Source organism: Danio rerio, chromosome 4 (assembly GCF_049306965.1).
Source record: "Danio rerio strain Tuebingen ecotype United States chromosome 4, GRCz12tu, whole genome shotgun sequence".
Taxonomy (NCBI): domain Eukaryota; kingdom Metazoa; phylum Chordata; class Actinopteri; order Cypriniformes; family Danionidae; genus Danio; species Danio rerio.
The window spans coordinates 56,600,080-56,616,951 of record NC_133179.1 but is presented as its reverse complement, the minus strand read 5'-3'; the positions used below and the strand labels follow the sequence as shown (position 1 = coordinate 56,616,951).

The following is a 16,872-nucleotide window of genomic DNA, read 5'->3' as shown; positions in this document are numbered from 1 at the left end:
ATCCTCTTTCGCTTACGGCCATACCACCCTGGAAATGCCCGATCTCATCTGAACTCGGAAGTAAAGCAGGGTCGGGCCTGGTTAGTACTTGGATGGGAGACCGCCTGGGAATACCAGGTGCTGTAAGCTTTTCGAAGTGCTTCATTTGGCAGCTGATTTAAATAGCCAACGCTTGACATCCTCTTTCGCTTACGGCCATACCACCCTGGAAATGCCCGATCTCATCTGAACTCGGAAGTAAAGCAGGGTCGGGCCTGGTTAGTACTTGGATGGGAGACCGCCTGGGAATACCAGGTGCTGTAAGCTTTTCGAAGTGCTTCATTTGGCAGCTGATTTAAATAGCCAACGCTTGACATCCTCTTTCGCTTACGGCCATACCACCCTGGAAATGCCCGATCTCATCTGAACTCGGAAGTAAAGCAGGGTCGGGCCTGGTTAGTACTTGGATGGGAGACCGCCTGGGAATACCAGGTGCTGTAAGCTTTTCGAAGTGCTTCATTTGGCAGCTGATTTAAATAGCCAACGCTTGACATCCTCTTTCGCTTACGGCCATACCACCCTGGAAATGCCCGATCTCATCTGAACTCGGAAGTAAAGCAGGGTCGGGCCTGGTTAGTACTTGGATGGGAGACCGCCTGGGAATACCAGGTGCTGTAAGCTTTTCGAAGTGCTTCATTTGGCAGCTGATTTAAATAGCCAACGCTTGACATCCTCTTTCGCTTACGGCCATACCACCCTGGAAATGCCCGATCTCATCTGAACTCGGAAGTAAAGCAGGGTCGGGCCTGGTTAGTACTTGGATGGGAGACCGCCTGGGAATACCAGGTGCTGTAAGCTTTTCGAAGTGCTTCATTTGGCAGCTGATTTAAATAGCCAACGCTTGACATCCTCTTTCGCTTACGGCCATACCACCCTGGAAATGCCCGATCTCATCTGAACTCGGAAGTAAAGCAGGGTCGGGCCTGGTTAGTACTTGGATGGGAGACCGCCTGGGAATACCAGGTGCTGTAAGCTTTTCGAAGTGCTTCATTTGGCAGCTGATTTAAATAGCCAACGCTTGACATCCTCTTTCGCTTACGGCCATACCACCCTGGAAATGCCCGATCTCATCTGAACTCGGAAGTAAAGCAGGGTCGGGCCTGGTTAGTACTTGGATGGGAGACCGCCTGGGAATACCAGGTGCTGTAAGCTTTTCGAAGTGCTTCATTTGGCAGCTGATTTAAATAGCCAACGCTTGACATCCTCTTTCGCTTACGGCCATACCACCCTGGAAATGCCCGATCTCATCTGAACTCGGAAGTAAAGCAGGGTCGGGCCTGGTTAGTACTTGGATGGGAGACCGCCTGGGAATACCAGGTGCTGTAAGCTTTTCGAAGTGCTTCATTTGGCAGCTGATTTAAATAGCCAACGCTTGACATCCTCTTTCGCTTACGGCCATACCACCCTGGAAATGCCCGATCTCATCTGAACTCGGAAGTAAAGCAGGGTCGGGCCTGGTTAGTACTTGGATGGGAGACCGCCTGGGAATACCAGGTGCTGTAAGCTTTTCGAAGTGCTTCATTTGGCAGCTGATTTAAATAGCCAACGCTTGACATCCTCTTTCGCTTACGGCCATACCACCCTGGAAATGCCCGATCTCATCTGAACTCGGAAGTAAAGCAGGGTCGGGCCTGGTTAGTACTTGGATGGGAGACCGCCTGGGAATACCAGGTGCTGTAAGCTTTTCGAAGTGCTTCATTTGGCAGCTGATTTAAATAGCCAACGCTTGACATCCTCTTTCGCTTACGGCCATACCACCCTGGAAATGCCCGATCTCATCTGAACTCGGAAGTAAAGCAGGGTCGGGCCTGGTTAGTACTTGGATGGGAGACCGCCTGGGAATACCAGGTGCTGTAAGCTTTTCGAAGTGCTTCATTTGGCAGCTGATTTAAATAGCCAACGCTTGACATCCTCTTTCGCTTACGGCCATACCACCCTGGAAATGCCCGATCTCATCTGAACTCGGAAGTAAAGCAGGGTCGGGCCTGGTTAGTACTTGGATGGGAGACCGCCTGGGAATACCAGGTGCTGTAAGCTTTTCGAAGTGCTTCATTTGGCAGCTGATTTAAATAGCCAACGCTTGACATCCTCTTTCGCTTACGGCCATACCACCCTGGAAATGCCCGATCTCATCTGAACTCGGAAGTAAAGCAGGGTCGGGCCTGGTTAGTACTTGGATGGGAGACCGCCTGGGAATACCAGGTGCTGTAAGCTTTTCGAAGTGCTTCATTTGGCAGCTGATTTAAATAGCCAACGCTTGACATCCTCTTTCGCTTACGGCCATACCACCCTGGAAATGCCCGATCTCATCTGAACTCGGAAGTAAAGCAGGGTCGGGCCTGGTTAGTACTTGGATGGGAGACCGCCTGGGAATACCAGGTGCTGTAAGCTTTTCGAAGTGCTTCATTTGGCAGCTGATTTAAATAGCCAACGCTTGACATCCTCTTTCGCTTACGGCCATACCACCCTGGAAATGCCCGATCTCATCTGAACTCGGAAGTAAAGCAGGGTCGGGCCTGGTTAGTACTTGGATGGGAGACCGCCTGGGAATACCAGGTGCTGTAAGCTTTTCGAAGTGCTTCATTTGGCAGCTGATTTAAATAGCCAACGCTTGACATCCTCTTTCGCTTACGGCCATACCACCCTGGAAATGCCCGATCTCATCTGAACTCGGAAGTAAAGCAGGGTCGGGCCTGGTTAGTACTTGGATGGGAGACCGCCTGGGAATACCAGGTGCTGTAAGCTTTTCGAAGTGCTTCATTTGGCAGCTGATTTAAATAGCCAACGCTTGACATCCTCTTTCGCTTACGGCCATACCACCCTGGAAATGCCCGATCTCATCTGAACTCGGAAGTAAAGCAGGGTCGGGCCTGGTTAGTACTTGGATGGGAGACCGCCTGGGAATACCAGGTGCTGTAAGCTTTTCGAAGTGCTTCATTTGGCAGCTGATTTAAATAGCCAACGCTTGACATCCTCTTTCGCTTACGGCCATACCACCCTGGAAATGCCCGATCTCATCTGAACTCGGAAGTAAAGCAGGGTCGGGCCTGGTTAGTACTTGGATGGGAGACCGCCTGGGAATACCAGGTGCTGTAAGCTTTTCGAAGTGCTTCATTTGGCAGCTGATTTAAATAGCCAACGCTTGACATCCTCTTTCGCTTACGGCCATACCACCCTGGAAATGCCCGATCTCATCTGAACTCGGAAGTAAAGCAGGGTCGGGCCTGGTTAGTACTTGGATGGGAGACCGCCTGGGAATACCAGGTGCTGTAAGCTTTTCGAAGTGCTTCATTTGGCAGCTGATTTAAATAGCCAACGCTTGACATCCTCTTTCGCTTACGGCCATACCACCCTGGAAATGCCCGATCTCATCTGAACTCGGAAGTAAAGCAGGGTCGGGCCTGGTTAGTACTTGGATGGGAGACCGCCTGGGAATACCAGGTGCTGTAAGCTTTTCGAAGTGCTTCATTTGGCAGCTGATTTAAATAGCCAACGCTTGACATCCTCTTTCGCTTACGGCCATACCACCCTGGAAATGCCCGATCTCATCTGAACTCGGAAGTAAAGCAGGGTCGGGCCTGGTTAGTACTTGGATGGGAGACCGCCTGGGAATACCAGGTGCTGTAAGCTTTTCGAAGTGCTTCATTTGGCAGCTGATTTAAATAGCCAACGCTTGACATCCTCTTTCGCTTACGGCCATACCACCCTGGAAATGCCCGATCTCATCTGAACTCGGAAGTAAAGCAGGGTCGGGCCTGGTTAGTACTTGGATGGGAGACCGCCTGGGAATACCAGGTGCTGTAAGCTTTTCGAAGTGCTTCATTTGGCAGCTGATTTAAATAGCCAACGCTTGACATCCTCTTTCGCTTACGGCCATACCACCCTGGAAATGCCCGATCTCATCTGAACTCGGAAGTAAAGCAGGGTCGGGCCTGGTTAGTACTTGGATGGGAGACCGCCTGGGAATACCAGGTGCTGTAAGCTTTTCGAAGTGCTTCATTTGGCAGCTGATTTAAATAGCCAACGCTTGACATCCTCTTTCGCTTACGGCCATACCACCCTGGAAATGCCCGATCTCATCTGAACTCGGAAGTAAAGCAGGGTCGGGCCTGGTTAGTACTTGGATGGGAGACCGCCTGGGAATACCAGGTGCTGTAAGCTTTTCGAAGTGCTTCATTTGGCAGCTGATTTAAATAGCCAACGCTTGACATCCTCTTTCGCTTACGGCCATACCACCCTGGAAATGCCCGATCTCATCTGAACTCGGAAGTAAAGCAGGGTCGGGCCTGGTTAGTACTTGGATGGGAGACCGCCTGGGAATACCAGGTGCTGTAAGCTTTTCGAAGTGCTTCATTTGGCAGCTGATTTAAATAGCCAACGCTTGACATCCTCTTTCGCTTACGGCCATACCACCCTGGAAATGCCCGATCTCATCTGAACTCGGAAGTAAAGCAGGGTCGGGCCTGGTTAGTACTTGGATGGGAGACCGCCTGGGAATACCAGGTGCTGTAAGCTTTTCGAAGTGCTTCATTTGGCAGCTGATAGACTTGCCCGTGTCGCAGCTTCGCTGCCATTATTTTTTCTCGCCTTCAAGGGCATTGTTTCTCTGTCGGTGCTGTGTCGACGCCAGCTGAGCTGCGCTCGTTCCCTGGTGCTGCGCCTGTTTTAAAGAGCTGTTKGKKKKSCMAAAAAAAAAAAAAAAAAAAAAAAAAAAAAGAAATGCCCGATCTCATCTGAACTCGGAAGTAAAGCAGGGTCGGGCCTGGTTAGTACTTGGATGGGAGACCGCCTGGGAATACCAGGTGCTGTAAGCTTTTCGAAGTGCTTCATTTGGCAGCTGATTTAAATAGCCAACGCTTGACATCCTCTTTCGCTTACGGCCATACCACCCTGGAAATGCCCGATCTCATCTGAACTCGGAAGTAAAGCAGGGTCGGGCCTGGTTAGTACTTGGATGGGAGACCGCCTGGGAATACCAGGTGCTGTAAGCTTTTCGAAGTGCTTCATTTGGCAGCTGATAGACTTCCCCGTGTCGCAGCTTCGCTGCCATTATTTTTTCTCGCCTTCAAGGGCATTGTTTCTCTGTCGGTGCTGTGTCGACGCCAGCTGAGCTGCGCTCGTTCCCTGGTGCTGCGCCTGTTTTAAAGAGCTGTTGGTGTGCCAAAAAAAAAAAAAAAAAAAAAAAGAAATGCCCGATCTCATCTGAACTCGGAAGTAAAGCAGGGTCGGGCCTGGTTAGTACTTGGATGGGAGACCGCCTGGGAATACCAGGTGCTGTAAGCTTTTCGAAGTGCTTCATTTGGCAGCTGATTTAAATAGCCAACGCTTGACATCCTCTTTCGCTTACGGCCATACCACCCTGGAAATGCCCGATCTCATCTGAACTCGGAAGTAAAGCAGGGTCGGGCCTGGTTAGTACTTGGATGGGAGACCGCCTGGGAATACCAGGTGCTGTAAGCTTTTCGAAGTGCTTCATTTGGCAGCTGATTTAAATAGCCAACGCTTGACATCCTCTTTCGCTTACGGCCATACCACCCTGGAAATGCCCGATCTCATCTGAACTCGGAAGTAAAGCAGGGTCGGGCCTGGTTAGTACTTGGATGGGAGACCGCCTGGGAATACCAGGTGCTGTAAGCTTTTCGAAGTGCTTCATTTGGCAGCTGATTTAAATAGCCAACGCTTGACATCCTCTTTCGCTTACGGCCATACCACCCTGGAAATGCCCGATCTCATCTGAACTCGGAAGTAAAGCAGGGTCGGGCCTGGTTAGTACTTGGATGGGAGACCGCCTGGGAATACCAGGTGCTGTAAGCTTTTCGAAGTGCTTCATTTGGCAGCTGATTTAAATAGCCAACGCTTGACATCCTCTTTCGCTTACGGCCATACCACCCTGGAAATGCCCGATCTCATCTGAACTCGGAAGTAAAGCAGGGTCGGGCCTGGTTAGTACTTGGATGGGAGACCGCCTGGGAATACCAGGTGCTGTAAGCTTTTCGAAGTGCTTCATTTGGCAGCTGATTTAAATAGCCAACGCTTGACATCCTCTTTCGCTTACGGCCATACCACCCTGGAAATGCCCGATCTCATCTGAACTCGGAAGTAAAGCAGGGTCGGGCCTGGTTAGTACTTGGATGGGAGACCGCCTGGGAATACCAGGTGCTGTAAGCTTTTCGAAGTGCTTCATTTGGCAGCTGATTTAAATAGCCAACGCTTGACATCCTCTTTCGCTTACGGCCATACCACCCTGGAAATGCCCGATCTCATCTGAACTCGGAAGTAAAGCAGGGTCGGGCCTGGTTAGTACTTGGATGGGAGACCGCCTGGGAATACCAGGTGCTGTAAGCTTTTCGAAGTGCTTCATTTGGCAGCTGATTTAAATAGCCAACGCTTGACATCCTCTTTCGCTTACGGCCATACCACCCTGGAAATGCCCGATCTCATCTGAACTCGGAAGTAAAGCAGGGTCGGGCCTGGTTAGTACTTGGATGGGAGACCGCCTGGGAATACCAGGTGCTGTAAGCTTTTCGAAGTGCTTCATTTGGCAGCTGATTTAAATAGCCAACGCTTGACATCCTCTTTCGCTTACGGCCATACCACCCTGGAAATGCCCGATCTCATCTGAACTCGGAAGTAAAGCAGGGTCGGGCCTGGTTAGTACTTGGATGGGAGACCGCCTGGGAATACCAGGTGCTGTAAGCTTTTCGAAGTGCTTCATTTGGCAGCTGATTTAAATAGCCAACGCTTGACATCCTCTTTCGCTTACGGCCATACCACCCTGGAAATGCCCGATCTCATCTGAACTCGGAAGTAAAGCAGGGTCGGGCCTGGTTAGTACTTGGATGGGAGACCGCCTGGGAATACCAGGTGCTGTAAGCTTTTCGAAGTGCTTCATTTGGCAGCTGATTTAAATAGCCAACGCTTGACATCCTCTTTCGCTTACGGCCATACCACCCTGGAAATGCCCGATCTCATCTGAACTCGGAAGTAAAGCAGGGTCGGGCCTGGTTAGTACTTGGATGGGAGACCGCCTGGGAATACCAGGTGCTGTAAGCTTTTCGAAGTGCTTCATTTGGCAGCTGATAGACTTCCCCGTGTCGCAGCTTCGCTGCCATTATTTTTTCTCGCCTTCAAGGGCATTGTTTCTCTGTCGGTGCTGTGTCGACGCCAGCTGAGCTGCGCTCGTTCCCTGGTGCTGCGCCTGTTTTAAAGAGCTGTTGGTGTGCCAAAAAAAAAAAAAAAAAAAAAAAAAAAAAAGAAATGCCCGATCTCATCTGAACTCGGAAGTAAAGCAGGGTCGGGCCTGGTTAGTACTTGGATGGGAGACCGCCTGGGAATACCAGGTGCTGTAAGCTTTTCGAAGTGCTTCATTTGGCAGCTGATTTAAATAGCCAACGCTTGACATCCTCTTTCGCTTACGGCCATACCACCCTGGAAATGCCCGATCTCATCTGAACTCGGAAGTAAAGCAGGGTCGGGCCTGGTTAGTACTTGGATGGGAGACCGCCTGGGAATACCAGGTGCTGTAAGCTTTTCGAAGTGCTTCATTTGGCAGCTGATAGACTTCCCCGTGTCGCAGCTTCGCTGCCATTATTTTTTCTCGCCTTCAAGGGCATTGTTTCTCTGTCGGTGCTGTGTCGACGCCAGCTGAGCTGCGCTCGTTCCCTGGTGCTGCGCCTGTTTTAAAGAGCTGTTGGTGTGCCAAAAAAAAAAAAAAAAAAAAAAAAAAAAAAGAAATGCCCGATCTCATCTGAACTCGGAAGTAAAGCAGGGTCGGGCCTGGTTAGTACTTGGATGGGAGACCGCCTGGGAATACCAGGTGCTGTAAGCTTTTCGAAGTGCTTCATTTGGCAGCTGATTTAAATAGCCAACGCTTGACATCCTCTTTCGCTTACGGCCATACCACCCTGGAAATGCCCGATCTCATCTGAACTCGGAAGTAAAGCAGGGTCGGGCCTGGTTAGTACTTGGATGGGAGACCGCCTGGGAATACCAGGTGCTGTAAGCTTTTCGAAGTGCTTCATTTGGCAGCTGATAGACTTCCCCGTGTCGCAGCTTCGCTGCCATTATTTTTTCTCGCCTTCAAGGGCATTGTTTCTCTGTCGGTGCTGTGTCGACGCCAGCTGAGCTGCGCTCGTTCCCTGGTGCTGCGCCTGTTTTAAAGAGCTGTTGGTGTGCCAAAAAAAAAAAAAAAAAAAAAAAAAAAAAAAGAAATGCCCGATCTCATCTGAACTCGGAAGTAAAGCAGGGTCGGGCCTGGTTAGTACTTGGATGGGAGACCGCCTGGGAATACCAGGTGCTGTAAGCTTTTCGAAGTGCTTCATTTGGCAGCTGATTTAAATAGCCAACGCTTGACATCCTCTTTCGCTTACGGCCATACCACCCTGGAAATGCCCGATCTCATCTGAACTCGGAAGTAAAGCAGGGTCGGGCCTGGTTAGTACTTGGATGGGAGACCGCCTGGGAATACCAGGTGCTGTAAGCTTTTCGAAGTGCTTCATTTGGCAGCTGATAGACTTCCCCGTGTCGCAGCTTCGCTGCCATTATTTTTTCTCGCCTTCAAGGGCATTGTTTCTCTGTCGGTGCTGTGTCGACGCCAGCTGAGCTGCGCTCGTTCCCTGGTGCTGCGCCTGTTTTAAAGAGCTGTTGGTGTGCCAAAAAAAAAAAAAAAAAAAAAAAAAAAAAAAGAAATGCCCGATCTCATCTGAACTCGGAAGTAAAGCAGGGTCGGGCCTGGTTAGTACTTGGATGGGAGACCGCCTGGGAATACCAGGTGCTGTAAGCTTTTCGAAGTGCTTCATTTGGCAGCTGATTTAAATAGCCAACGCTTGACATCCTCTTTCGCTTACGGCCATACCACCCTGGAAATGCCCGATCTCATCTGAACTCGGAAGTAAAGCAGGGTCGGGCCTGGTTAGTACTTGGATGGGAGACCGCCTGGGAATACCAGGTGCTGTAAGCTTTTCGAAGTGCTTCATTTGGCAGCTGATAGACTTCCCCGTGTCGCAGCTTCGCTGCCATTATTTTTTCTCGCCTTCAAGGGCATTGTTTCTCTGTCGGTGCTGTGTCGACGCCAGCTGAGCTGCGCTCGTTCCCTGGTGCTGCGCCTGTTTTAAAGAGCTGTTGGTGTGCCAAAAAAAAAAAAAAAAAAAAAAAAAAAAAAAGAAATGCCCGATCTCATCTGAACTCGGAAGTAAAGCAGGGTCGGGCCTGGTTAGTACTTGGATGGGAGACCGCCTGGGAATACCAGGTGCTGTAAGCTTTTCGAAGTGCTTCATTTGGCAGCTGATTTAAATAGCCAACGCTTGACATCCTCTTTCGCTTACGGCCATACCACCCTGGAAATGCCCGATCTCATCTGAACTCGGAAGTAAAGCAGGGTCGGGCCTGGTTAGTACTTGGATGGGAGACCGCCTGGGAATACCAGGTGCTGTAAGCTTTTCGAAGTGCTTCATTTGGCAGCTGATAGACTTCCCCGTGTCGCAGCTTCGCTGCCATTATTTTTTCTCGCCTTCAAGGGCATTGTTTCTCTGTCGGTGCTGTGTCGACGCCAGCTGAGCTGCGCTCGTTCCCTGGTGCTGCGCCTGTTTTAAAGAGCTGTTGGTGTGCCAAAAAAAAAAAAAAAAAAAAAAAAAAAAAAAGAAATGCCCGATCTCATCTGAACTCGGAAGTAAAGCAGGGTCGGGCCTGGTTAGTACTTGGATGGGAGACCGCCTGGGAATACCAGGTGCTGTAAGCTTTTCGAAGTGCTTCATTTGGCAGCTGATTTAAATAGCCAACGCTTGACATCCTCTTTCGCTTACGGCCATACCACCCTGGAAATGCCCGATCTCATCTGAACTCGGAAGTAAAGCAGGGTCGGGCCTGGTTAGTACTTGGATGGGAGACCGCCTGGGAATACCAGGTGCTGTAAGCTTTTCGAAGTGCTTCATTTGGCAGCTGATAGACTTCCCCGTGTCGCAGCTTCGCTGCCATTATTTTTTCTCGCCTTCAAGGGCATTGTTTCTCTGTCGGTGCTGTGTCGACGCCAGCTGAGCTGCGCTCGTTCCCTGGTGCTGCGCCTGTTTTAAAGAGCTGTTGGTGTGCCAAAAAAAAAAAAAAAAAAAAAAAAAAAAAAAGAAATGCCCGATCTCATCTGAACTCGGAAGTAAAGCAGGGTCGGGCCTGGTTAGTACTTGGATGGGAGACCGCCTGGGAATACCAGGTGCTGTAAGCTTTTCGAAGTGCTTCATTTGGCAGCTGATTTAAATAGCCAACGCTTGACATCCTCTTTCGCTTACGGCCATACCACCCTGGAAATGCCCGATCTCATCTGAACTCGGAAGTAAAGCAGGGTCGGGCCTGGTTAGTACTTGGATGGGAGACCGCCTGGGAATACCAGGTGCTGTAAGCTTTTCGAAGTGCTTCATTTGGCAGCTGATAGACTTCCCCGTGTCGCAGCTTCGCTGCCATTATTTTTTCTCGCCTTCAAGGGCATTGTTTCTCTGTCGGTGCTGTGTCGACGCCAGCTGAGCTGCGCTCGTTCCCTGGTGCTGCGCCTGTTTTAAAGAGCTGTTGGTGTGCCAAAAAAAAAAAAAAAAAAAAAAAAAAAAAAAGAAATGCCCGATCTCATCTGAACTCGGAAGTAAAGCAGGGTCGGGCCTGGTTAGTACTTGGATGGGAGACCGCCTGGGAATACCAGGTGCTGTAAGCTTTTCGAAGTGCTTCATTTGGCAGCTGATTTAAATAGCCAACGCTTGACATCCTCTTTCGCTTACGGCCATACCACCCTGGAAATGCCCGATCTCATCTGAACTCGGAAGTAAAGCAGGGTCGGGCCTGGTTAGTACTTGGATGGGAGACCGCCTGGGAATACCAGGTGCTGTAAGCTTTTCGAAGTGCTTCATTTGGCAGCTGATAGACTTCCCCGTGTCGCAGCTTCGCTGCCATTATTTTTTCTCGCCTTCAAGGGCATTGTTTCTCTGTCGGTGCTGTGTCGACGCCAGCTGAGCTGCGCTCGTTCCCTGGTGCTGCGCCTGTTTTAAAGAGCTGTTGGTGTGCCAAAAAAAAAAAAAAAAAAAAAAAAAAAAAAAGAAATGCCCGATCTCATCTGAACTCGGAAGTAAAGCAGGGTCGGGCCTGGTTAGTACTTGGATGGGAGACCGCCTGGGAATACCAGGTGCTGTAAGCTTTTCGAAGTGCTTCATTTGGCAGCTGATTTAAATAGCCAACGCTTGACATCCTCTTTCGCTTACGGCCATACCACCCTGGAAATGCCCGATCTCATCTGAACTCGGAAGTAAAGCAGGGTCGGGCCTGGTTAGTACTTGGATGGGAGACCGCCTGGGAATACCAGGTGCTGTAAGCTTTTCGAAGTGCTTCATTTGGCAGCTGATAGACTTCCCCGTGTCGCAGCTTCGCTGCCATTATTTTTTCTCGCCTTCAAGGGCATTGTTTCTCTGTCGGTGCTGTGTCGACGCCAGCTGAGCTGCGCTCGTTCCCTGGTGCTGCGCCTGTTTTAAAGAGCTGTTGGTGTGCCAAAAAAAAAAAAAAAAAAAAAAAAAAAAAAAGAAATGCCCGATCTCATCTGAACTCGGAAGTAAAGCAGGGTCGGGCCTGGTTAGTACTTGGATGGGAGACCGCCTGGGAATACCAGGTGCTGTAAGCTTTTCGAAGTGCTTCATTTGGCAGCTGATTTAAATAGCCAACGCTTGACATCCTCTTTCGCTTACGGCCATACCACCCTGGAAATGCCCGATCTCATCTGAACTCGGAAGTAAAGCAGGGTCGGGCCTGGTTAGTACTTGGATGGGAGACCGCCTGGGAATACCAGGTGCTGTAAGCTTTTCGAAGTGCTTCATTTGGCAGCTGATAGACTTCCCCGTGTCGCAGCTTCGCTGCCATTATTTTTTCTCGCCTTCAAGGGCATTGTTTCTCTGTCGGTGCTGTGTCGACGCCAGCTGAGCTGCGCTCGTTCCCTGGTGCTGCGCCTGTTTTAAAGAGCTGTTGGTGTGCCAAAAAAAAAAAAAAAAAAAAAAAAAAAAAAAGAAATGCCCGATCTCATCTGAACTCGGAAGTAAAGCAGGGTCGGGCCTGGTTAGTACTTGGATGGGAGACCGCCTGGGAATACCAGGTGCTGTAAGCTTTTCGAAGTGCTTCATTTGGCAGCTGATTTAAATAGCCAACGCTTGACATCCTCTTTCGCTTACGGCCATACCACCCTGGAAATGCCCGATCTCATCTGAACTCGGAAGTAAAGCAGGGTCGGGCCTGGTTAGTACTTGGATGGGAGACCGCCTGGGAATACCAGGTGCTGTAAGCTTTTCGAAGTGCTTCATTTGGCAGCTGATAGACTTCCCCGTGTCGCAGCTTCGCTGCCATTATTTTTTCTCGCCTTCAAGGGCATTGTTTCTCTGTCGGTGCTGTGTCGACGCCAGCTGAGCTGCGCTCGTTCCCTGGTGCTGCGCCTGTTTTAAAGAGCTGTTGGTGTGCCAAAAAAAAAAAAAAAAAAAAAAAAAAAAAAAGAAATGCCCGATCTCATCTGAACTCGGAAGTAAAGCAGGGTCGGGCCTGGTTAGTACTTGGATGGGAGACCGCCTGGGAATACCAGGTGCTGTAAGCTTTTCGAAGTGCTTCATTTGGCAGCTGATTTAAATAGCCAACGCTTGACATCCTCTTTCGCTTACGGCCATACCACCCTGAGCACGCTAGAGGGAGCTAGAGTGCAACAAGGAAGTGACTGGCAGCAGTCAGGAGAGGAAGGCTCTCCTCCATTTTTTCTGTTTATTTTTTTGTGTTTTACACTTTTTGTGGACTGATATAGTTTTTTTTGTTTTTGATTTTTGTTTTTTAACCACCTGACAGCAGCATTTTGCTGGCTGGAGGGTGGTTTTTTGCTTGTGTTTTTTTGCTATGGAGCAAACAAAGGACGGATTGATGGCAAACGACCCTGGACTGGATGCAGAGACACGAAAGGAATATGAAACAGGACTGGATGACGAGACAAGAATGGTTAAAGACAACGGACTGGAAAATGGACAACGAGCTGGACAACGGAAAAGCCAAGTAGGTGGAAGAAAGTATTTAAAGGAGGCAACAGTTATCATTAATGTGGAAGATGTACAGGAAGTGAGAGCAGAAGATATTATTAAAGCGGTGATTGAAAAGTGTGGACATGGAAAAATTCTGGCTTTAAGACCAAGACAAGGGAAGGAGTACGAACTAACAATGGAAACAGAAGAATTATGTGAACAATTGACTGACAAACTGATGATAAATGGGGTGAACTGTGAAATTAAAAAGCTTCATAATAGGGATTTTGTTGTTTCCTTTATGCACCTGCCGGTCTATCTTGAAGATAAGGAAATTCTGGAAAAATTAGATACTTGGGGAGTTTGTCCCATATCTAAAATTAAACGAAGGTTTTATCCGGGTACCGACATAGAAGACGGAACAAGGTTCCTTAAAGTGAGGTTCCCTAAAGAGGTGGCATCCTTGCCATACAGCACAAAAATGGAGACAGCAGAAGGAACGCAGTACTTCAGGGTGATGCACAGCCATCAGGTGAAGACCTGTAGGCTGTGCATGAGCCCGGAACACATGCTGAAAGACTGTCCAGAATTCAAGTGCTACAAATGCGAGGAAAGGGGGCATTTTGCAAGAGACTGTATCACTGTCAGGTGCCCGGAATGTAAAAATTTTTTAAACAAGTGTGAATGCTGGATGGAAGGAGAGGAAGGAGGAGGAGAAGATCAGGACCGGCAGGTGCATGAAGAAAACAACAAAAGGGAAGAAGATAATGAAGCAATAGAAAGGACAATGGAGGAGGAAATGAATAACAATGGAAAAAAGGAAGGAGAAAACGAAAATGAAGAAAATGAAGTACAGTTATCAGGACAGGACGGACAGTGGTCACAAATGGAAATATCGGACAGTTTTAAAACTTTTTTAAGCACTGTGGAAAAAGAGGAACTAAGAAAGACTGGTCAAGCTGAAGGAATGGCAAATGATGAAGAAACAAAGATGGAAAATGTGGATAAGAACAAAGTGGAAAGAGGATTTTTAAGAAGAAGAACTTTTAAGGTAAAACCAAACTTGGACATGGCAAAGAAAAAAGTTTTAACAAAGAACAGAGCTAAATATGTAAATAGGTATGAAGTGTTAAGGGGACTGGAAGAAGATGAAGAAAAATGATGTTTTTAAAATATTTTATCTATTTTAAAATGCTTTTAATCTTTGTCTCTTTTAACGAAAGAAGTTGTTGGTTGAGAGCGTTGGAAGGAGATGAAGGACAATGAGGATGTGTAGGTTTTTAATTTCATTTTTATTTATTTTAATGGTTTTAAACTGTGTGTCTTTTAATGCAAGGGGACTGATGGGAAAAGATAAATTTGAGAAAATAAGAGAGAAATGTAAAAACAAGGAAGTGATAGGTTTACAGGAAACAAACTGGAAAGAACATGCAATGGACGATTTTAAAAAGTTGTGGCAAGGGGATATTATATATAATAATGGTGATGGTAAATCTGGAAGAGGTGTTGCTTTTTTAATAAGGAAAGATGTTTTAAACTTTAAAAGAATTGTGTATAGGGATAATTATGGAAAATGTTTAGTAATAGAGGTGAACTATGAAGGACATGAATTAATAATAGCAAATATACATGCACCAACAGAAGATAAAGACAAAAAAGAATATTTTGAGGTTTTAAATAAAGTATTAAAAGGTTTTAAAGAAATAATAATGATGGGAGATTTTAATACTGTTTTTAGAAAACAAGATATGGCTGATGGAATGGTTTTTAAATCGGATATAGGAAGAAAGGAACTAAATGAGTTAATAAAGGAAAATAGTTTAATAGATATATGGAGGGAAAGGAATAGAGAAAAAAGAGAGTTTTCAAGGAGACAAATAGTGGGGAATTTTATATGTCAAACGAGAATAGATTTTATTTTATGTACTAGAAATATTGAAAATTTTATAGAAAACATACAGTATGAAGAGAACAGTTTTAGTGATCATAAGCTCTTGCATTTTAAAGTGAATATAGAAAACATACAAAAAGGACCAGGGACTTGGATTTTAAACACAACCATTTTAAAGAATCAAGATTATGTTCAAAAAGTCAAAGAAATAATAGAGAAAGAAAAAGAAAATAGAATGTATGATGAAGATAAAAGGATATGGTGGGAAAACACAAAATATCAAATAAGAAAATACACAATCAAATATTGCGCAGTACTACAAAGATGTAAAAAGTATACAGAAAAAGAAGTTAAAAGATCCTTAGAAAAAGAATTAAACAAAGAAAATAAAGACATTGAAAAAATCAAAGAAATAGAGCAAAAATTACGAGATTTAGAAGAAGACAAATATAAGGGGGCAATGTTGAGGAGCAGATCTAAATACACAGTAGAAGGGGAAAAATGCACGAAATTCTTTTTTGATTTAGAGAAGCAAAGAGGTAAAGCAGGAATACTAAAGGAAATTAAAGGGAGGAGTGGAAAAATGGCGAAAGGAAACATAGAAATACTAGAAGAAATCAAGCATTTTTATGAAGATCTATTTAAAGCAAAAGGTATTGATGAAGAAAAAGAAAGGAAGATTCTAAATTATATAAAAGTAAAACTAGAAAAAGATGACAACAAAGAATGTGACAGAGAAATAGATGAAGAAGAGATTGAAATTGCAATAAATCAACTAAATAAAAAGAAAAGTCCAGGTATAGATGGAATAGGAAATGAATTTTATATTGTTTTTAAAGATATTTTAAAAGGAATACTTAAAGAAGTTTTTAAAGAAATTTTTAAATGTAAAGAGATGAATGAAAGAATGGGGATGGGATTAATGAAGTTAATATATAAAAGAAAAGGAGCAAAAACTGAATTACAAAATTATAGACCAATAACAATGTTGAATACAGATTTAAAGATTTTAGCAAAAGTTTTAGCGAATAGATTAAAGGAAGTAATGCCTAAATTAATTAAATCAAACCAAGCATATGCAATAAAAGGGAGAGATATAGCAGATGTAACAATGAGTATTAAAAGCACAATAGATTATTTACAAGAAAAGAAGATGAATGGTTTTTTAATTAGTTTAGATTTTGAAAAGGCTTTTGACAGAGTCGAACATACTTACTTATTTGATGTACTCAAAACATTTGGATTTGGAGAGAATTTTATTAATTGGATTAAAATTTTATATAAAGGGGCTTTTACAAAAGTAAAATGTAATGGTTTTTTAACAGATTGTTTTAAAATTACAAGATCAATTAGACAAGGATGTCCTCTTTCAGCGCTATTATATTCCCTAATCGCAGAACCTTTAGGGTTAGCAATAAAACAAGAAACTAAAATTAAAGGAATAAAAATAGAAGAAAAGGAGGATGAAGGAAAAATATACCAGTATGCTGATGATACAACAATAATAGTGAAGGATAAAAAGAGTGTAAAAGAAGCCATGAAAAAAGTACAGGAGTTTTGTAAGGGAACAGGAAGCAAAATAAATGAAAATAAAACAGAATATATGAGGTTTGGTAAAGCAGATATTTTAACAGATTGTTTCCAATTTAGAGAAGTAGAAGAACTGAAAATTTTAGGAATTTTAATTGGTAAAAATGAAAGGAAAGCAACAGAAAAGATGTGGGATGATCTAATAAGAGGAATAGAATCAAAATTAAATTTTTGGAGGATGAGAGAACTTTGCTTAAAGGGGAAAGCCTTAATATTAAATGTTTTAATGACATCAAAGCTATGGTATAAATTATATGTAACAGAAATGCCATGTTGGATAGAAGAGAGATTGAAAAAGTGTGTTCAAGATTTTTTATGGGAGGGGAAACCCCCAAGAATTGCGTA

General features: G+C 45.7%; 1 protein-coding gene and 48 non-coding genes across 50 annotated transcripts in view; 48 read left to right on the top strand and 1 right to left on the bottom strand.

Moving 5' to 3' along the window:
- The window catches only part of LOC137491103 (uncharacterized), a 1,183,352-nt gene that overhangs the window by 732,847 nt on the left and 433,633 nt on the right, over positions 1-16,872 (bottom strand). The gene's annotated exons all lie outside the window — the stretch shown is intronic.
- LOC137492312 (5S ribosomal RNA) lies at positions 11-129 on the top strand. The gene has a single exon (XR_011012285.1). It is a non-coding gene; the product is annotated as a 5S ribosomal RNA (ribosomal RNA).
- On the top strand, positions 188-306 carry LOC137492313 (5S ribosomal RNA). Its single transcript, XR_011012286.1, has one exon. It is a non-coding gene; the product is annotated as a 5S ribosomal RNA (ribosomal RNA).
- On the top strand, positions 365-483 carry LOC137493969 (5S ribosomal RNA). Its single transcript, XR_011013944.2, has one exon. It is a non-coding gene; the product is annotated as a 5S ribosomal RNA (ribosomal RNA).
- On the top strand, positions 542-660 carry LOC141382665 (5S ribosomal RNA). Its single transcript, XR_012403600.1, has one exon. It is a non-coding gene; the product is annotated as a 5S ribosomal RNA (ribosomal RNA).
- On the top strand, positions 719-837 carry LOC137492315 (5S ribosomal RNA). The gene has a single exon (XR_011012288.1). It is a non-coding gene; the product is annotated as a 5S ribosomal RNA (ribosomal RNA).
- On the top strand, positions 896-1,014 carry LOC141382664 (5S ribosomal RNA). The gene has a single exon (XR_012403599.1). It is a non-coding gene; the product is annotated as a 5S ribosomal RNA (ribosomal RNA).
- On the top strand, positions 1,073-1,191 carry LOC141382663 (5S ribosomal RNA). Its single transcript, XR_012403598.1, has one exon. It is a non-coding gene; the product is annotated as a 5S ribosomal RNA (ribosomal RNA).
- Positions 1,250-1,368, top strand: LOC141382662 (5S ribosomal RNA). The gene has a single exon (XR_012403597.1). It is a non-coding gene; the product is annotated as a 5S ribosomal RNA (ribosomal RNA).
- Positions 1,427-1,545, top strand: LOC141382661 (5S ribosomal RNA). The gene has a single exon (XR_012403596.1). It is a non-coding gene; the product is annotated as a 5S ribosomal RNA (ribosomal RNA).
- Positions 1,604-1,722, top strand: LOC141382660 (5S ribosomal RNA). The gene has a single exon (XR_012403595.1). It is a non-coding gene; the product is annotated as a 5S ribosomal RNA (ribosomal RNA).
- LOC141382659 (5S ribosomal RNA) lies at positions 1,781-1,899 on the top strand. Its single transcript, XR_012403594.1, has one exon. It is a non-coding gene; the product is annotated as a 5S ribosomal RNA (ribosomal RNA).
- On the top strand, positions 1,958-2,076 carry LOC141382658 (5S ribosomal RNA). Its single transcript, XR_012403593.1, has one exon. It is a non-coding gene; the product is annotated as a 5S ribosomal RNA (ribosomal RNA).
- On the top strand, positions 2,135-2,253 carry LOC141382657 (5S ribosomal RNA). Its single transcript, XR_012403592.1, has one exon. It is a non-coding gene; the product is annotated as a 5S ribosomal RNA (ribosomal RNA).
- Positions 2,312-2,430, top strand: LOC141382656 (5S ribosomal RNA). Its single transcript, XR_012403591.1, has one exon. It is a non-coding gene; the product is annotated as a 5S ribosomal RNA (ribosomal RNA).
- On the top strand, positions 2,489-2,607 carry LOC141382655 (5S ribosomal RNA). Its single transcript, XR_012403590.1, has one exon. It is a non-coding gene; the product is annotated as a 5S ribosomal RNA (ribosomal RNA).
- LOC137492323 (5S ribosomal RNA) lies at positions 2,666-2,784 on the top strand. The gene has a single exon (XR_011012296.1). It is a non-coding gene; the product is annotated as a 5S ribosomal RNA (ribosomal RNA).
- Positions 2,843-2,961, top strand: LOC141382654 (5S ribosomal RNA). The gene has a single exon (XR_012403589.1). It is a non-coding gene; the product is annotated as a 5S ribosomal RNA (ribosomal RNA).
- Positions 3,020-3,138, top strand: LOC141382653 (5S ribosomal RNA). Its single transcript, XR_012403588.1, has one exon. It is a non-coding gene; the product is annotated as a 5S ribosomal RNA (ribosomal RNA).
- LOC137492326 (5S ribosomal RNA) lies at positions 3,197-3,315 on the top strand. Its single transcript, XR_011012299.1, has one exon. It is a non-coding gene; the product is annotated as a 5S ribosomal RNA (ribosomal RNA).
- Positions 3,374-3,492, top strand: LOC141382652 (5S ribosomal RNA). Its single transcript, XR_012403587.1, has one exon. It is a non-coding gene; the product is annotated as a 5S ribosomal RNA (ribosomal RNA).
- On the top strand, positions 3,551-3,669 carry LOC137492329 (5S ribosomal RNA). The gene has a single exon (XR_011012302.1). It is a non-coding gene; the product is annotated as a 5S ribosomal RNA (ribosomal RNA).
- LOC141382651 (5S ribosomal RNA) lies at positions 3,728-3,846 on the top strand. The gene has a single exon (XR_012403586.1). It is a non-coding gene; the product is annotated as a 5S ribosomal RNA (ribosomal RNA).
- Positions 3,905-4,023, top strand: LOC141382650 (5S ribosomal RNA). Its single transcript, XR_012403585.1, has one exon. It is a non-coding gene; the product is annotated as a 5S ribosomal RNA (ribosomal RNA).
- On the top strand, positions 4,082-4,200 carry LOC141382649 (5S ribosomal RNA). Its single transcript, XR_012403584.1, has one exon. It is a non-coding gene; the product is annotated as a 5S ribosomal RNA (ribosomal RNA).
- LOC141382648 (5S ribosomal RNA) lies at positions 4,259-4,377 on the top strand. Its single transcript, XR_012403583.1, has one exon. It is a non-coding gene; the product is annotated as a 5S ribosomal RNA (ribosomal RNA).
- Positions 4,436-4,554, top strand: LOC141382647 (5S ribosomal RNA). Its single transcript, XR_012403582.1, has one exon. It is a non-coding gene; the product is annotated as a 5S ribosomal RNA (ribosomal RNA).
- Positions 4,912-5,030, top strand: LOC141382646 (5S ribosomal RNA). Its single transcript, XR_012403581.1, has one exon. It is a non-coding gene; the product is annotated as a 5S ribosomal RNA (ribosomal RNA).
- On the top strand, positions 5,381-5,499 carry LOC141382645 (5S ribosomal RNA). Its single transcript, XR_012403580.1, has one exon. It is a non-coding gene; the product is annotated as a 5S ribosomal RNA (ribosomal RNA).
- LOC141382644 (5S ribosomal RNA) lies at positions 5,558-5,676 on the top strand. The gene has a single exon (XR_012403579.1). It is a non-coding gene; the product is annotated as a 5S ribosomal RNA (ribosomal RNA).
- On the top strand, positions 5,735-5,853 carry LOC141382643 (5S ribosomal RNA). The gene has a single exon (XR_012403578.1). It is a non-coding gene; the product is annotated as a 5S ribosomal RNA (ribosomal RNA).
- Positions 5,912-6,030, top strand: LOC141382642 (5S ribosomal RNA). The gene has a single exon (XR_012403577.1). It is a non-coding gene; the product is annotated as a 5S ribosomal RNA (ribosomal RNA).
- LOC141382641 (5S ribosomal RNA) lies at positions 6,089-6,207 on the top strand. The gene has a single exon (XR_012403576.1). It is a non-coding gene; the product is annotated as a 5S ribosomal RNA (ribosomal RNA).
- Positions 6,266-6,384, top strand: LOC141382640 (5S ribosomal RNA). Its single transcript, XR_012403575.1, has one exon. It is a non-coding gene; the product is annotated as a 5S ribosomal RNA (ribosomal RNA).
- Positions 6,443-6,561, top strand: LOC141382639 (5S ribosomal RNA). Its single transcript, XR_012403574.1, has one exon. It is a non-coding gene; the product is annotated as a 5S ribosomal RNA (ribosomal RNA).
- LOC141382638 (5S ribosomal RNA) lies at positions 6,620-6,738 on the top strand. The gene has a single exon (XR_012403573.1). It is a non-coding gene; the product is annotated as a 5S ribosomal RNA (ribosomal RNA).
- LOC141382637 (5S ribosomal RNA) lies at positions 6,797-6,915 on the top strand. Its single transcript, XR_012403572.1, has one exon. It is a non-coding gene; the product is annotated as a 5S ribosomal RNA (ribosomal RNA).
- Positions 6,974-7,092, top strand: LOC141382636 (5S ribosomal RNA). The gene has a single exon (XR_012403571.1). It is a non-coding gene; the product is annotated as a 5S ribosomal RNA (ribosomal RNA).
- On the top strand, positions 7,450-7,568 carry LOC141382635 (5S ribosomal RNA). Its single transcript, XR_012403570.1, has one exon. It is a non-coding gene; the product is annotated as a 5S ribosomal RNA (ribosomal RNA).
- Positions 7,926-8,044, top strand: LOC141382634 (5S ribosomal RNA). The gene has a single exon (XR_012403569.1). It is a non-coding gene; the product is annotated as a 5S ribosomal RNA (ribosomal RNA).
- On the top strand, positions 8,403-8,521 carry LOC141382633 (5S ribosomal RNA). The gene has a single exon (XR_012403568.1). It is a non-coding gene; the product is annotated as a 5S ribosomal RNA (ribosomal RNA).
- LOC141382632 (5S ribosomal RNA) lies at positions 8,880-8,998 on the top strand. Its single transcript, XR_012403567.1, has one exon. It is a non-coding gene; the product is annotated as a 5S ribosomal RNA (ribosomal RNA).
- On the top strand, positions 9,357-9,475 carry LOC141382631 (5S ribosomal RNA). The gene has a single exon (XR_012403566.1). It is a non-coding gene; the product is annotated as a 5S ribosomal RNA (ribosomal RNA).
- LOC141382629 (5S ribosomal RNA) lies at positions 9,834-9,952 on the top strand. Its single transcript, XR_012403564.1, has one exon. It is a non-coding gene; the product is annotated as a 5S ribosomal RNA (ribosomal RNA).
- On the top strand, positions 10,311-10,429 carry LOC141382628 (5S ribosomal RNA). The gene has a single exon (XR_012403563.1). It is a non-coding gene; the product is annotated as a 5S ribosomal RNA (ribosomal RNA).
- On the top strand, positions 10,788-10,906 carry LOC141382627 (5S ribosomal RNA). The gene has a single exon (XR_012403562.1). It is a non-coding gene; the product is annotated as a 5S ribosomal RNA (ribosomal RNA).
- Positions 11,265-11,383, top strand: LOC141382626 (5S ribosomal RNA). The gene has a single exon (XR_012403561.1). It is a non-coding gene; the product is annotated as a 5S ribosomal RNA (ribosomal RNA).
- On the top strand, positions 11,742-11,860 carry LOC141382625 (5S ribosomal RNA). The gene has a single exon (XR_012403560.1). It is a non-coding gene; the product is annotated as a 5S ribosomal RNA (ribosomal RNA).
- On the top strand, positions 12,219-12,337 carry LOC141382624 (5S ribosomal RNA). Its single transcript, XR_012403559.1, has one exon. It is a non-coding gene; the product is annotated as a 5S ribosomal RNA (ribosomal RNA).